We start from the raw sequence: 14,034 nt of genomic DNA on the forward strand, positions 1-14,034 counted from the left end.
CCCCAGGCCAGACCCCGAGTGGAGGAGGAGCCCAACACCGCGAGACTACGGTCTAAGACATTCCACAGCTGGCAGTGGGATGCTCCCAAGGGAGAGAGGGGGCCGTCCCGCTCCCCCGGAACAATGCTGAGTCTCCTGAATGCCTCTTTTGTTCCATGCAGCACAAAAATCGCAAACATTTTTTAACTACCCTGTGTTTTTGTAGCTGTTTGTTCTTTTCTCAAAGGTCCTAAGATCACAGAAAAGCTTCCAAGAACAATAGCTGGTAACCTGCGCTGTGCAGTTGAAACAACAAGGCTGAGGGTTTCTGGCTGAATGAGGGAAAGGCGGGCAAGAGGGTCTGGGCCGGGGTTGGGGGGGCTGAGCACAGCACTGTCCCCATGCTCCCCCTGGAGGGAAGCCCCCACTGGCTCTGCAGGATTCCTGCGGGATGACTGGGGCACTAGCTGCCCTTTCTCCAGATCGGATTCCAGTCAAAACTCACGTGGTCTCTCTTTGCTCTCTGCAAATGAAAAGCTTAGGTTTCTACCCTGTTTGCTAAGGCCTCCATCAAGGCCCCAGGAAGGGGACCATGTGCTCAAAGAAGGGAAGAGCTGAGATGTCCAGCAAGGGCCCCACCCTTCCTGCACTGCTGCTGTTGCTTCCCATCCTCGTGGGGTGTCCTCTCTCCAAACACCACTGGTGTCCCTCTGCTGCCCAGATGCCCCCCCCCATGGACCACAGAGGATAGCCGGGTAAAGAGCCTCAGACCGTGCCTGGAAGCCTGGCGCCACCACCTCCTGGCTCAGAGGCTGACCATGAGCGAGCATGTCAACAATCGGTGCCTCTGCTGTACAGCAGAAATTGACAGAACCTTGTATATCGACTGTAATAGAAAAAATAAAAATCATAAAAAAATCAGGTTGTGATGATATCTGCACAACTCTACAGATGTATTTTAAAATACTGAATTGTACCTGAAATGGATGAATTGTATGGTATGTGAATGAAAGCTTCAATAAAGCTGCTTTTTATCCCCCACAAAAAAATCTGCCTCAGCGTTCTCATCTGGAAAATGGGGGTAACGTCAATAATGATTTTTATAAAATTGCCATGAGGATTAACGAAGGTTCCACATAAAGTGCTTAGCACAGTGCCTGGCACAGTATGCGCCCTAATAAACATTCCCACCAGCAGTGGCAGGTTGAGTACAAGCATCGCTCCATTGCTGTTATGCTCTCATGATGCTATTACCATCGTTGGTGTTACTATCACCCCTTTGGTGTTCTGTTCAGATGAGTCCAGGTAAATGAAAAATGCTCCAATGTTGCTCAAAAGCAAAAGCTCAGCACCTGTTTCCATTATTCTAATTTCACTTGAGACGTCCCTTCTCTGTGGCTCAGTCACTGAGTATCCACTATGCCGGATCCTGGTGGGAAGAAGCTCTGAGCCAGCATAGTTCCTGCACCCCGTGCCTCTCCCCTCACCTGAGCTTCCATGGAGCCGGGACCCCAGGACCTGTTTCCCGGAACCCTCACCTGCCACAGGGCCTGGCAGTGCTCCCTGTTCTGTGGTCACTGACAGGACTGTGTGAGTTGTGGCTTGGAGGTGGTCAAGGTTGGAGCGGGAGAGGAGGGGCATGGGCTAGGTCTGGCTGCCTCTGCCGCCTCCTTGAATCCCCCCTCAGCAGTTCAAACACCTGCACCCACAGCATCCTTAACTCAGCTGACACACTGCCCTTGGAGACACTGCACTTACTCAAAGCCTCACTGAGCTTCCTGGGGGCCTTGAAGTCACCCAGGGGGTCTGAAGCTGCCAAGCCAGCCAGGCATCTGTCTGTCTTCCCACCTGAGGATGTGGTCAGCCCTCCCCTCAGGCCAACCAGGCCCTGTCTGGGGGGCAGCTCCCTAAATCTTCCAGGCAGAAACTTGGCCAAGTACTGCCCCAGATTAAAATTCCAAAAAAAAAGTTAGGAGAGAAGGGGCTCCCTCTAGTGCAGACAGGAAGTAAAGGAAGTCTGGGTCCCTCTGTCGGAAGGGGTGCAGAGAGGCCCCAGGAGCCCTGGCTCATGCCAGCTCTGCTCTGCCCGCAGAGCACAGCCCCTCTGGGCATGCGTCCCTCTGCTGAGCAGCCCCTGCCAACTCTGCCAGCTCCTCCCTCCACCTCACTATAAAATCCCCATTGGCCACAACAGAGCGCTCTCTGCTCCCCACACCTACTCTCTACTTTCTAACCACTAGGGCTTGGGGCTGAGACAAGCTGGCCCTACCCTGGAAAAGGACATCCCAAACTAGAAAGGCTGAAGGCCTGTAGCTGAAACAACAGGAAAAACATGGAGAGGGCATCCAGCAGCCTGGGCTTTACCCCAGCTCTGCCATCAACTGGCCCTTCAACCTTAAATAAGGGCCTCCAGGTCCTCATCTATAAAGAGTGGGTGTGGGACCCAGTCATGTCCAAGGGCACCTCAGCCCTGAGACTCCATGAGAAACTCAGGATTCCAGGGCCCTTGTCTGTCACCCTCCCCCCATGCAGATGGGGAAGGTAGGCTCTCTGAGCTCCCCCTCCCCCCCTTCTCTCCGGGCTCCAGGGGGAGGTGGAAAATCCAGCTCAGTGTCTAGCCAGGAAGTAGCCAGAGCCTGAACACCCCAGTCAGGCCTGGGGGAGCCCACAGGAGGATGAGAAGGGCTGATTCCCAGGCCTCCATGACTCTACTGGAGGCGAGTCTCTCCGAGGGAAGAGGGGACTTGAGGTGACAGCCAGCACTAATCACCACAAATGAGCAGGGAAGCTGAGAGAAGAAGGGAAGAGAGCCCGGCTCTTTTTTTCTTAATACCTTATTGATAGGACGTAACAAAGCTGCCTCTTATCCCCATCAGCATGACAGCCAGGACGGATGTGCTATCCTTGGCGTCACAGCGCCTGAGAAGGAAAAGAGCATCTGGTGTCCCAAGATCACGGTGCCTGGGACCGCTCGCCGCACTCCAAGAAGAACACTGTGCTCACTGAGCCCAGGGCAGGGGGTGTGTGTGACATGCTGGAGAGGACAAGGGGCTATGAGCCAGGAGGCCTGGGGACGGGGCAGGTTCTGCAAGAACCAGCTGGGTAACCTTGACTGTCACTCTCCTCCAGTCTCATCTTCCTACACTGAAAAATGAAGGAGCTGGAGGAGATGATTTCTATGTTCCCATTCAGCTGTGACAGTCTATCATTCTACTAAATGGGAATGCGAAGCAGATCTAATCAGCTAGAACGAATTCAACCAATATTTTTAGGTATCTCTAACTTGCAAAAAAAAAAAAAATGCTATGTAAGTTTTTACTGAATGGCTGGAGAAGCTATAGATAGAAGGAGTCTATTACAGTGCATAAGCCCCTCCCCATCGTCTCCCCAGCACAAGGGGCTTGCCTGACGCCTGCCCTTGGCATCCACTCCCCAGAGCCTCCCCGTCAGCAAGCCCACCCCTCCGAGCTGGCTGGAATAATTAGAGTGGGATTAACCTGTATCGATCTTCCCTCTTCTGGCTGATGAGGCTTTGGGGATTCTGGGAGAGCATGGAGGTACTGCTGCCTGAGCCATTAACACCTGCACCCTAACAGAGAACTCTCCCTGGAACATCTCTGGAGGTAGAAGAAAAGTGAGTCCCAAGGGCTAGAAGGCCTGAGTCTGAAGGAGCTGTCAGCTGAATTATTAATGAAACCCTGACTATTGCTCAGGTTTCCCATGACAGATGGTTTGGCGAGCGGATGGTTCTGAGGCCAATTAAGAAGGATTGTGGATTCCGAGGCAGTGCCACCAAGAGTGAGTATCTTAAAATGTCTCCAGAATCTGCTGCAGGAAATGTGGTCAGCCGTCTCCTTGGACACAGGCAAGACAGTCCCAAAGGAAGGGGTGCTGTGGCATGCTCCAGGCTCTGGACCGATGCCCCACACCAGCTTCTGTCCTCCAGCCCAGAGCATCACCAGAGCCCTACCTAGAGAGGGCTAGAGCGGAAGGGGCCTTCCAGGGTCTCTGGACCAGCAGCCTCTGTGGAGTCTCAAAGCCTCAGGAAAATAAGGATCTGGGTCCAAAAGTTTAAGAAAGGTTACACTCAACAGAGCCAGGCCAGATTATGTATACAGAACTTCTCAGAGTCCTTAATATCCTCTATGAATCGAGAGGTGGGGGAAATACATATATTTACATAAAATATTCAACTCCCCAAACGTATCTCATCATGAAACCCTTTTCTCCAGGACATGTTCTGGAGGGCACCTTGAGAAGCGTTGCCCTGGACCACGGAGCCCTCATTGTACAGATGAAGAGACCGAGGACCAGAGTGGTCACACAGGGAACCTCATGCTAAATGGTAATGTCCCAGGTGCTTGGCAGCTGCTTTAGGGAAAGTGCCAAGACTTTCTCCAGGAGCTGACAAGATAGCTGGGGACTGAAATGCTTCTGGGAAACCGATGGGTATGAATCCAAACCGGAGGAACAACCTGGAAGGCGATGGTTTGCAATGACAGCGTGAGAGAGCGCTGAGACCTTCTGGCTTGGCAGAGTAACACTTTTTTCCTGTTAATCATTTGTGTAATGTTTCTATGTCTCCCCTGCTAGAGCGTGGGCTCCATGGGGTAGGGACCACGTCTGTTTTGTTCATGAATGCATCCTGGCCCCGGCACAGGGCCTGGCGAGCAGACAACACTCAGTAAATATTTGTTGACTGATGGACTAATGAATACGAGCCTTAATATCTCCTTCCAAGAGCCCAAGACACCTCGACAATGAGTCCTCTTGCTTCCAGATGCTAAAGCCCCGTGGAACAATGGGTATTGACTGTCAGCACGGTAGGGCTGCCTCTGCTAGTTGTGGTCGGCCAGGCTCCCACTAGAGCCAATCAGAGTGTGGAAAGGGGCTGGTTCCAGAAAAGCTGGAGTCCGAGCCAGCAGGGGAACCATTTTTCATGGATGCAAGACACACCTATATTTCCTAACACTGATGCACTGTGAGCAAGAAGGCTGAGAGTTATTTGACACATGTCGGGGGGAAACAAATACAGCAGGAATAAAAGGCATCCCAACTTCTTTCAAGCCAACCCAGTATCCATTCATTTATTACATATTTACTATGCAGTTACTCACAAGGAGAAAGAAAACATGAAAGGGGAGTTCCTGTCGTGGCACAGTGGTTAATGAATCCAACTCGGAACTGTGAGGTTGTGGGTTCGATCCCTCACCTTGCTCAGTGGGTTAAGGATCCATGGGCTGTGGTGTGGGCCGCAGATGAGGCTTGGATCTGGCGTTGCTGTGTCTGTGGTGTAGGCTGGCGGCTATAGCTCCAATTGGACCCCTAGCCTGGGAACCTCTATATGATGTGGGTGCAGCCCTAGAAAAGACAAAAAGATGGAGAAAAAAGACATTAAAAAAAAAAAAAAAAAGAAGAAAAGAAAAGATGAAAGGCTTACTTACTCTCCACCCTCCAGAAGCTATGGCCTAGGAAGAAAGAAAAGAAGTGACCACAGAACCACAGAACAAGGAAAAAAGTTACCAGAGATAGAAGATAAACTCTTCTGCTAAGAACAGGACAAAGAGCCTGATGTTGACGGAAAGCGGCACTGATAACTGGGGGCCTGAAAAAGGATGCGTGTAGCCTCCACTCCTCTCTTTGCCTAGAACAGCCCCCAAAATGTAAGGGACGCGGTAAAGGTGGGGAAAGCCTGGAGCTGATTCCTTTAACCCCCATCTCCTTCCTCTGGGGGCCTCAGGAATTAGGGTGCCACCCAAGGCAGGTCTCTTAGAAAGTGCCATGAAACAGCAGGGTCCTAACCAGGAGGGGTTCCAGGGCAGCTTCAAGGACAGGGTGAGCAGAGCAGGGCTATAACAGTCATCCTTCAGGCTGGCCACCTGCTTCAGACCTCCTAGGGTGGGGAGTGATCCCGCATTGGAAACCAAGATCAGTTTATCCCCTGTGGCCCTGGGTGGCCCCCAGGCTTCTGGGTACAAAACTAGCTCAACCAGCTCATTGCTTTCCAACAGAAATGAAATAAGCTGAAATAAGCTGAAATGTCCACAAGCAGAATCCGCGGCCAGGAGTAGGATCAGCCTGCAAGGCCCTGACGGTGTCAATCTAGAAGCAGGGGCCGAGCCTGTCGTGAGGAGAACCCCAGGAGGCTCGGTCCCCACACCCACGTCTTCCACGACAGGGGAGCCTGATCAGATGACAGTGCCCACTGCCGGGAAAAGTGGGCAGAGGGTAGTTCTGGGCAAGACAAAGGAGAGTCCTGTCCAGGAGTCCTTTCCTTGATCCTTGTCACAAAACAGTCTCTTCTGAAAAGTGACGGCGAAAACAGGAGAGGATGGAAATGGAAACATGGGGGCTATAGATCCTTGAGTGTTCACCACAATCGCTGGAGCCCTGGAGCTAAACTAAGGATGGTGTTTACTGTGCACACGACCCCTAAGCCCCCTGAAGGGGAGACACCCAGAGGAAAACAGTGTCTGCCCAGGAACCAGGGTAGTGGGGTCCAAGAGGGGCCCGGTGGGCAAGGAACACTGTGAAACCAACCTAAGGGTACGTTTTCTAGACTCCAGCTGGAGGTGCAGCAGCTGGTCCAGCCAGGACACAGAGAAGTGTCCAGGGGCCTCCTGGAACTGCTCTCCGAGCGGGCAAGAGGTTGGCCCCTTCATCCCCAGGTCCCACGCCCTATGGATGCCTCAGAGTGAGTCTAAGCTTTGAGTCCACTCACTACAACCACAGCTAAAATCCGAGAGGGCCGAGAGCATCTGACTCCACCGGCTTCTGCTGCAAAATATTGTCATGAATTTCACCATTTTTTCTTGGTCTCCAAGAAGCTAAGTGCTCATTGACTCCTCAATCAAAGCAATTAAGTATCCTACTTTTTATTCCCTCTTTCTACATGTTTTAAAACCTTTTATTTTTCTACTTAAATATTCCCTAGACACCTTTATCAGATGCCACCTTAAAAATCCTTGCAAGTTGGGGAGTTCCCGTCGTGGCGCAGTGGTTAACGAATCCGACTAGGAACCATGAGGTTGCGGGTTCGGTCCCTGCCCTTGCTCAGTGGGTTAAGGACCCGGCGTTGCCGTGAGCTGTGGTGTAGGTCGCAGATTCGGCTCGGATCCCGTGTTGCTGTGGCTCTGGCGTAGGCCGGTGGCTACAGCTCCGATTTGACCCCTAGCCTGGGAACCTCCATATGCCTCGGGAGCGGCCCAAGAAATAGCAACAACAACAACAACAACAAAAAAAAATCCTTGCAAGTTGGGAGTTCCTGTCATGGCGCAGTGGTTAATGAATCTGACTAAGAACCATGAGGTTGCGGGTTCAGTCCCTGGCCTTGCTCAGTGGGTTAAGGATCCGGCGTTGCGGTGAGCTGTGGTGTAGTTTGCAGATGTGGCTCGGATCCTGCGTTGCTGTGGCTCTGGCGTAGGCTGGCAGCTACAGCTCTGATTAGACCCCCAGCCTGGGAACCTCCATATGCCGCAGGAGCGGCCCCAAAAATGGCAAAAAGACCAAAAAAAAAAAAAAATCCTTGCAAGTTGGAATTCCCGCCATGGCACAGCGGGTTAATGATCCATCATTGTCTCTGTAGCAGCACAGGTTTGATCCCTGGCCTGGCTCAGTGGGTTAAAGATCCAGTATTGCCACAGCTGTAGGGTAGGTGGCAGCTCCAGCTCAGATTCCATCCTTGGCCCAGGAACTTCCATGTGCAGTGGGTGCAGCCAAAAAAAAAAAAAAAAAAAAATCTTTGCAAGTTGATGGGGCCTAAGGTATAAGTAAATCAATAAAAATACGTGAATTAAAATTCTGAGTTGAGCAACTTTTGGCAAGTTCTTGACAACCCTTGAGATCACAGAGTAAGAGAGCAGGAAAGACCACAAAACCACATCTAGGAATTATTGCTCTGCAGTCAGCAAATGAAAAATGTCAACAGTGACAAACAGCCACATCACATACACACTTTGTAGGGTTATTTTTAAATTTCCCTTCATTGCAGACCTTCCCTGAGCAAGCTGATGCAGTTCTCCTTCTCTTTTTTAATGGGTTGTGTCCCACTCCTAATTCACTTAGGTGGTTGAGACACCCAGCCCCTTTGTCAGCCTGAGGCAGGGTAAGGGCCCACCGCCAAGACCACCGCCAAGGCTTCTTCTTGGGCTGGAAGAAGCAGCCGCGCCAGCTCTGCAGCAGTGCGGGTATTTGTGCATCCACCCACTCCCACCCTGCGCTGGGCCGGCCCATGGGTGCTGATGTGGCCGAGACATCGCCTGTGCCTTGGGCACAGTCCAATGGGCGCTAATAGAATCTCATGCCCCTGGTCAAGGAAGGGCAGAGTTGCCTCCTCATTCGTAAACCGAATCAGTCATTCTGCCATTTCTTCATTCACTCAGTGAACGTTCGTGGAGATTCTGTGTGCTCAGCACCATGTCCAGTGCTGGACACGTAAAGGTGATGAAGACACAACCCCTGTTCTCTAGGAAGGAGCTCATGGATTTGGACTAGACCATCCACCTCTGACCTTCCCAGATGCTGGGACAGTTTTGGCAAGACCACAAAGGACAAAGTGACTGCCAGGGAAAGAAGTGTGCAGGGACAGATTGTCCCTTCTTGAGAAAGAGGTGACACAGATCAACAGACAGCCCTGAAGAAGTCTGGCTCCTTCCCTCAGCCTGTCCACCCTCCCCTCCCTGGAGAAAATAGTCAACAGCCAGGCCACGTGTCTGTCGGCTGGGCAGAGGCGGGAGAAGCCCTCCTCTTGCCCTGGTCGCCTAGTGGAAAAACACTAGAATCTGGCAGGAGGTGATTTGATTTTCTTGCCTGGTTGCGATGTAATTGCGATGCTGTTAAGCACAGGAACCAAAACACTCTCATGGGGAAGCAGAGAGAAAGAGTCCTTTCATCTTCGTAGGTACCATTCTGCAACTCGAGAATAGCAACCCATACCTGGTCCATTTTAGAGAATGTTCTTCTGGTGGACTTTTAGAAGGGGGCCAAGAAAAAAAATAAAAATAAGTAAATAAAAAAAAGAGTTCCCAGTGTTCCCATTGTGGCGCAGTGGTTAAACAATGTGACTAGGAACCATGAGGTTGCAGGCTTGATCCCTGACCTCGCTCAGCGGGTCAAGGATCCAGCGTTGCCATGAGCGGTGGTGTAGGTTGCAGACATGGCTCAGATCTGGCATTGCTGTGGCTATGGTGTAGGTCGGCGGCTACAGCTCCAATTCAATCCCTAGCCTGGGAACCTCCATATGTCATGGGTACGGCCCTAAAAAGACAAAAGAACTAGGCTAAGAAATTAAAGGAAGAGGCCCTAAGAGGTGACGGTGGGAGGAACCTGAACTACCTGGGATGGGCATCACCTTTTGGAAGCGTCCTTGGGAAAAGCTTTCACCAACACAGCTCCCCAGTAAATCTGAATGTTCAGAGATGAGCGCTTAGAAGAGAGGCCTTGGGAAGGCAGGAACGGAAAGATCAAAATCTAAGTTTTGGGAATTCTCTCAGAGTGGATGGATGGTCAGAAATGAATTTGAAGTGTCTCTGAAATGATTAGGTAAATCATCAAAAGAGGTGATTGTGCAAACGTGTAATCTCCCATCCCACAGAATGATAGACTATCAGAGCTGGAAGGGAGCAGAAAGATCAGTAAACCCACCTCCTCATTACAGACAGTGAGTGAACCCTGAGTCCAGAGAAGTGAGAGAGCCTGGTGTGCCAGGAGCCCAGGACCACGGGAACCGGGACCTGTGACCGCGCATGGGTTCACACTGCTGGCTTCCGGCTGATTTGGGGACACATGCGGCCCAGGGCTGCCTATGTAAGCACGGAGAGCTCAGAGCCAGTGCTGCCCCAGGAGGCAAAGGACCTACCAAAGCCTGCATGTCCCCCATTGCCTCCTAGATCACAAATGGGCACCATCATGTACCAGGATGTCCAAGCCACATCTCAGGGAGCATCCCTGACCCCATGGTGCTCTCACCCTCCCACCCAGCTCTCCCCCCTAAATCTCACCCCCATCCCAGGCATCCATGCTTTCACTCCTCTCTGATGTAATTTCCATCGTAATCTCCATCATGCTGCCAACTGGACCTTCCTAAAATGAAAATGAAACCAAGCTTCCCCATTCCCTACGGGACAAAGAACAAAAAGCCGTTGCATGGTTTCTGAGGCACTCCATGTCTGACCCTGACCCTACCCACCTTGGACTGAGCTCCACAGTTCCCTGAAGCACCCTGGCCACTGCCCATGCAGCTCCCTTTACCTAAAACATCCTTTCTTCCGGGCCAACTCCTCCTTGTCTCCTGACAATTCCCTTTTTCCTGATGCCTTCCCGGATTATCCCTAGTTGAGCTCAGGGGCCTCTCTGATGTGTTCACAGAGCCCACTGTCACAATACTGATCCCTTGTGGCTTGGGTGAATGTCTCCCCCACTGCATTATAAGCTTCTTGGTGGGGGAGACTTTGATTTCTGTCTCTTCAGATCCTAAAACACTGGCACACAACACATGTTTGCAGTGAAAGAATGGAGGGCCAACCGAACAGCTGAACAAGTGAGTGAGAGCAGTCACCAGCCTTGAAAGATGAGTAGAGCTCTGTTGTCCCAGGGGCCAACCAAGACATCCAAATACAAGCTGAGTCATTTCAATTCTCTTGCAAAGAAAAAGGGCAGCTCAATCATAAAAATGAAATAAAATTTTTCATCTTTAAAAAATGACTTTATACAGATCTGTCAGTACTTATGCATGTTCCATTCCGGAAAAAATATTGCGTGGGGGAAAGGTGGTAGGCTCCAGGCAGCCAAGGAGAGCGTTAAAAGATGTCTCCTTCCGAGACAAAAACAAGTTTAGCACATACATTGACGTCTACACGTAAATTACAGCAGTATATCTACTCCCACCCTTATTTTTTTGGAGCAAGATTTTATCGGCACATAATTCCCATCGCATACAATTTACCCATTTAAAGTATAAAATCCAATGGTCTTCAGTATATTTACAGAGTGGTGCAGCTATTATCACAATCCACGTAAGCCATTTTCATCACCTCAAAAAGAGTTCCTGTACTAAAGTAGCCATCAGTCCCACAAACCTCCCAAACTCAACTGCAAACCCAGCCCTAAGCAAACATGTCATCCTATTTCTGGACATTTCAGATACATGGAAGCAGACAACGTGGGTTTCTGTGACCAGCTTCTTTCATTCAGCATAATGTTTTCTTTTTTTTTTTTTTTTTAAGGGCCGCACCTGTGGCCCATGGAAGTTCCCGGGCTAGGGGTTGAATGGGAGCTGCAGCTGAGGCCACAGCCACAGCCACAACAATGAAGGATCCAAGCTGCATCCACAACCTATGCGGAAGCATGCAGGAACTCCGGATCCTTAACCCACTGAGGGAGGCCAGGAATCAAAGCTGCATCCTCATGGACACTATGTCAGGTCCTTAACCCACTAAACCACAATGGGAACTCCTAGCATAATGTTTTCATTGCATCTATGTCATAGCACGTGTCAATAGTTCCTTTCTTTTAATGGCCAAATAATGTTCCCTTATATGGATATACCACATTTGATTTATCCACGCACCAGCTGATGGGCATCTTGGTTGTCTCCACCTTGTGCCCCTCATGAACAGTACGGCTAGGAGCACTCATGCACAACTTTTTGAGTGGGCATATACTTTCAATTTCTTGGACATATATCTAGGAACAGAATGGCTGGTTTATGTGGTAACTATGTTCCACTTTCTGAGGAATAGCCAGGCTGTGTTCCAAAGCAACTGCACCATTTTAGGTTCCCACAGGCTGTCTGTGAAGGTTCTGATTTTCCCACCACCTCACCAACCCTTGTTCGTGCCTGTCTTTGTACTATAGTCATTCCGGTGGGTGTGTAGTGGCATCTCAGTGTGGTGCTGATTTGCATGTCCCTGAAGACTAATGACGTCCAGCATCTTCTCATCGGCTTTTTGGGCATTTGCACAGCTCTTGGCCTTTGTGCCGGGCTCAGCAAATACTCAGTATGAGGCACTTTTCCCGGGACTTCCTGGTAGATCTCTGGATCCCTCACTGAGGAACATGGGCTACAGCTCCAGCGGCCCCCCAATGGGGAGGACTCCCCCACTCACACCTTTAGGGATGACTCTGGAACTGACTTGGAAGGGACAACGATTCAACTCAATGGACAGGGGACTGTGCAGCCTGCTGTCTTTTGGAAACTGCAAGATGGGCCTGGGCTGGGGGTGAAAGATAGAGGGATGAGTGAGGGGAGAACTTGCTTGCTTTCAAAAATTTGACAGTCAAGCTGCGGTGACGCTACAGCCGTGAGTAAAGAGCTTCAGGAGCAGGTGGAAAGGGAGACATGCATCCACCTGAGGGGCTGCGAGGGTCAGGGAACACTTCATGGAAGCAGCTCTGCTTGAGCTCAGCTTACAAAACACGTAGGGTTTCAACAGCTGGAGCCAGGGAAGGGCATGCCAGGCTGAGGACAGGCACATGCAAAGCCTTGGAGGAGAAGGAGGACGGAGGCAACAGGCAATCCCCAGGGGCTGGACTCAGACCAGGGCCTTTGAGAATCTGAAGAGATGCACTCAGACCCACACACAGCTCACAAAGCACACAGCTTCATGGCAGGGGGAGGGTGGGGAGGGAAATGGGCTAAAAGATCAGGTTGAAGCCAGATCAGATAAGAAGGGGCTGTCCCACCAACTATAAGCCACAGGGAAGGAAGGCAGGCAGGGCCTGCGAGGTGTGCAAATAGCACCAGTCAGGCGCCTCCCCCTCCGTGATACCATCCCATCCGGCCCCCTCCCCTGCAGCCTGCCCGCGGAAACGCACCACAAACGTGTTCTCCCTTCTGCTGACCTGTTCCACCCGCCTGTTCTTCTTCCTTTGCTGGGACCAGTAGCCTCTCTCTGGCACAAGCATCCTAATTGCCAAAGACCATCCCCCCCATCATGGTCAGTCACCCTAGATCAGAACCTGAAGCATCTGGAGAAGGTCTCTTTCACCCTCTTGGCCAACCTCATTCATTTCCAAACATGCCCATGAAAGGGACACACAGGTCACTGTCGGCACAAGACTTTGACATGGTCATCTAAAATGCAGGTGCATTTTTCAGTCCTAGCTCTGCATTCTTATTGGCACCATGCAAGCAACGGCAGGCCCTGGCTTTGCAGCTACCTGTCCCGGAGCAAACTAGACATAGAGCGTTTGGCGAGCTATTGCACAGCTGTTTCTGCAAGTGCAGCAGAATGCACAAATCAGCAGTCAGGAAGAATGGCTGGGAATTGCTGCAGCAGGAAAATGCATCTCCAGAAAGCTCCACTCCACCTGAAAGACACTTTTCCCACTCTCTTTCCTCCACCGTGGTTACAAGTCAGCCATGCAGTGACGCTTCAAGCTGGGAGGTGAGAATCTCCTTCTGAGAAGACTGCTCTCTGAGCATGAGCTGTAGGGCAGCGCTAGGCTGGCAGAGCAGGCAGGAGATGACGAAATTCTAGCCACCGGACATAACAGGCTATTTTCACCACAAAGGTTACAGTGTTACAATGTAGTAAAAAGAATACTGGATTATGCTTGAGGTCTGGCACCTCCATTTTCTACCTTTGTGACTTTGGGCAAATTCTGTAAAATGGGGATACAGTCACTCCTGGTTCTCCCCTAAAGGGCTCAGGGAGTAGACATGGCCACAAAGAAGGCCAGGCAGCTGGTTAGCATCTGGGAGGGCCATCAGGAAGATGCTGGAAGCCAGGCAGCAAGACCACAGGGAGCCCAGCTGGGCCTCACTCCTAAAGAACTGAGGGTCCCAACAGAGCTGAGGCAACAGGAGCTCAGACACAGGGACTGAGGCTGGAGCCAGGCTGGTGAGCTGGAGGCAGGGGGCCGAGGGCCTGCCTGCTGCTGCTGTGGGGCCATGTCTGCACCCTGGGCCTCGCTGTGAATGGGGTCAGGGATGGGCTGGAAAGGGGCGAACACACACATGACACGGCCCCTGGACCAGCCCGCAGAGGGGACGAGCACAGTCGCAAACACTTGAGTTTTTGAAAACCTGCTGCCTTCAACTTTCCTTCCCTCTTA

At 51.3% G+C, this 14,034-nt stretch overlaps 1 protein-coding gene across 1 annotated transcript in view; it reads right to left on the reverse strand.

Moving 5' to 3' along the window:
- The window catches only part of XXYLT1 (xyloside xylosyltransferase 1), a 193,843-nt gene that overhangs the window by 41,473 nt on the left and 138,336 nt on the right, over nucleotides 1-14,034 (reverse strand). The gene's annotated exons all lie outside the window — the stretch shown is intronic.

This window comes from Phacochoerus africanus, chromosome 1 (genome assembly GCF_016906955.1).
Source record: "Phacochoerus africanus isolate WHEZ1 chromosome 1, ROS_Pafr_v1, whole genome shotgun sequence".
Taxonomy (NCBI): Eukaryota; Metazoa; Chordata; class Mammalia; order Artiodactyla; family Suidae; genus Phacochoerus; species Phacochoerus africanus.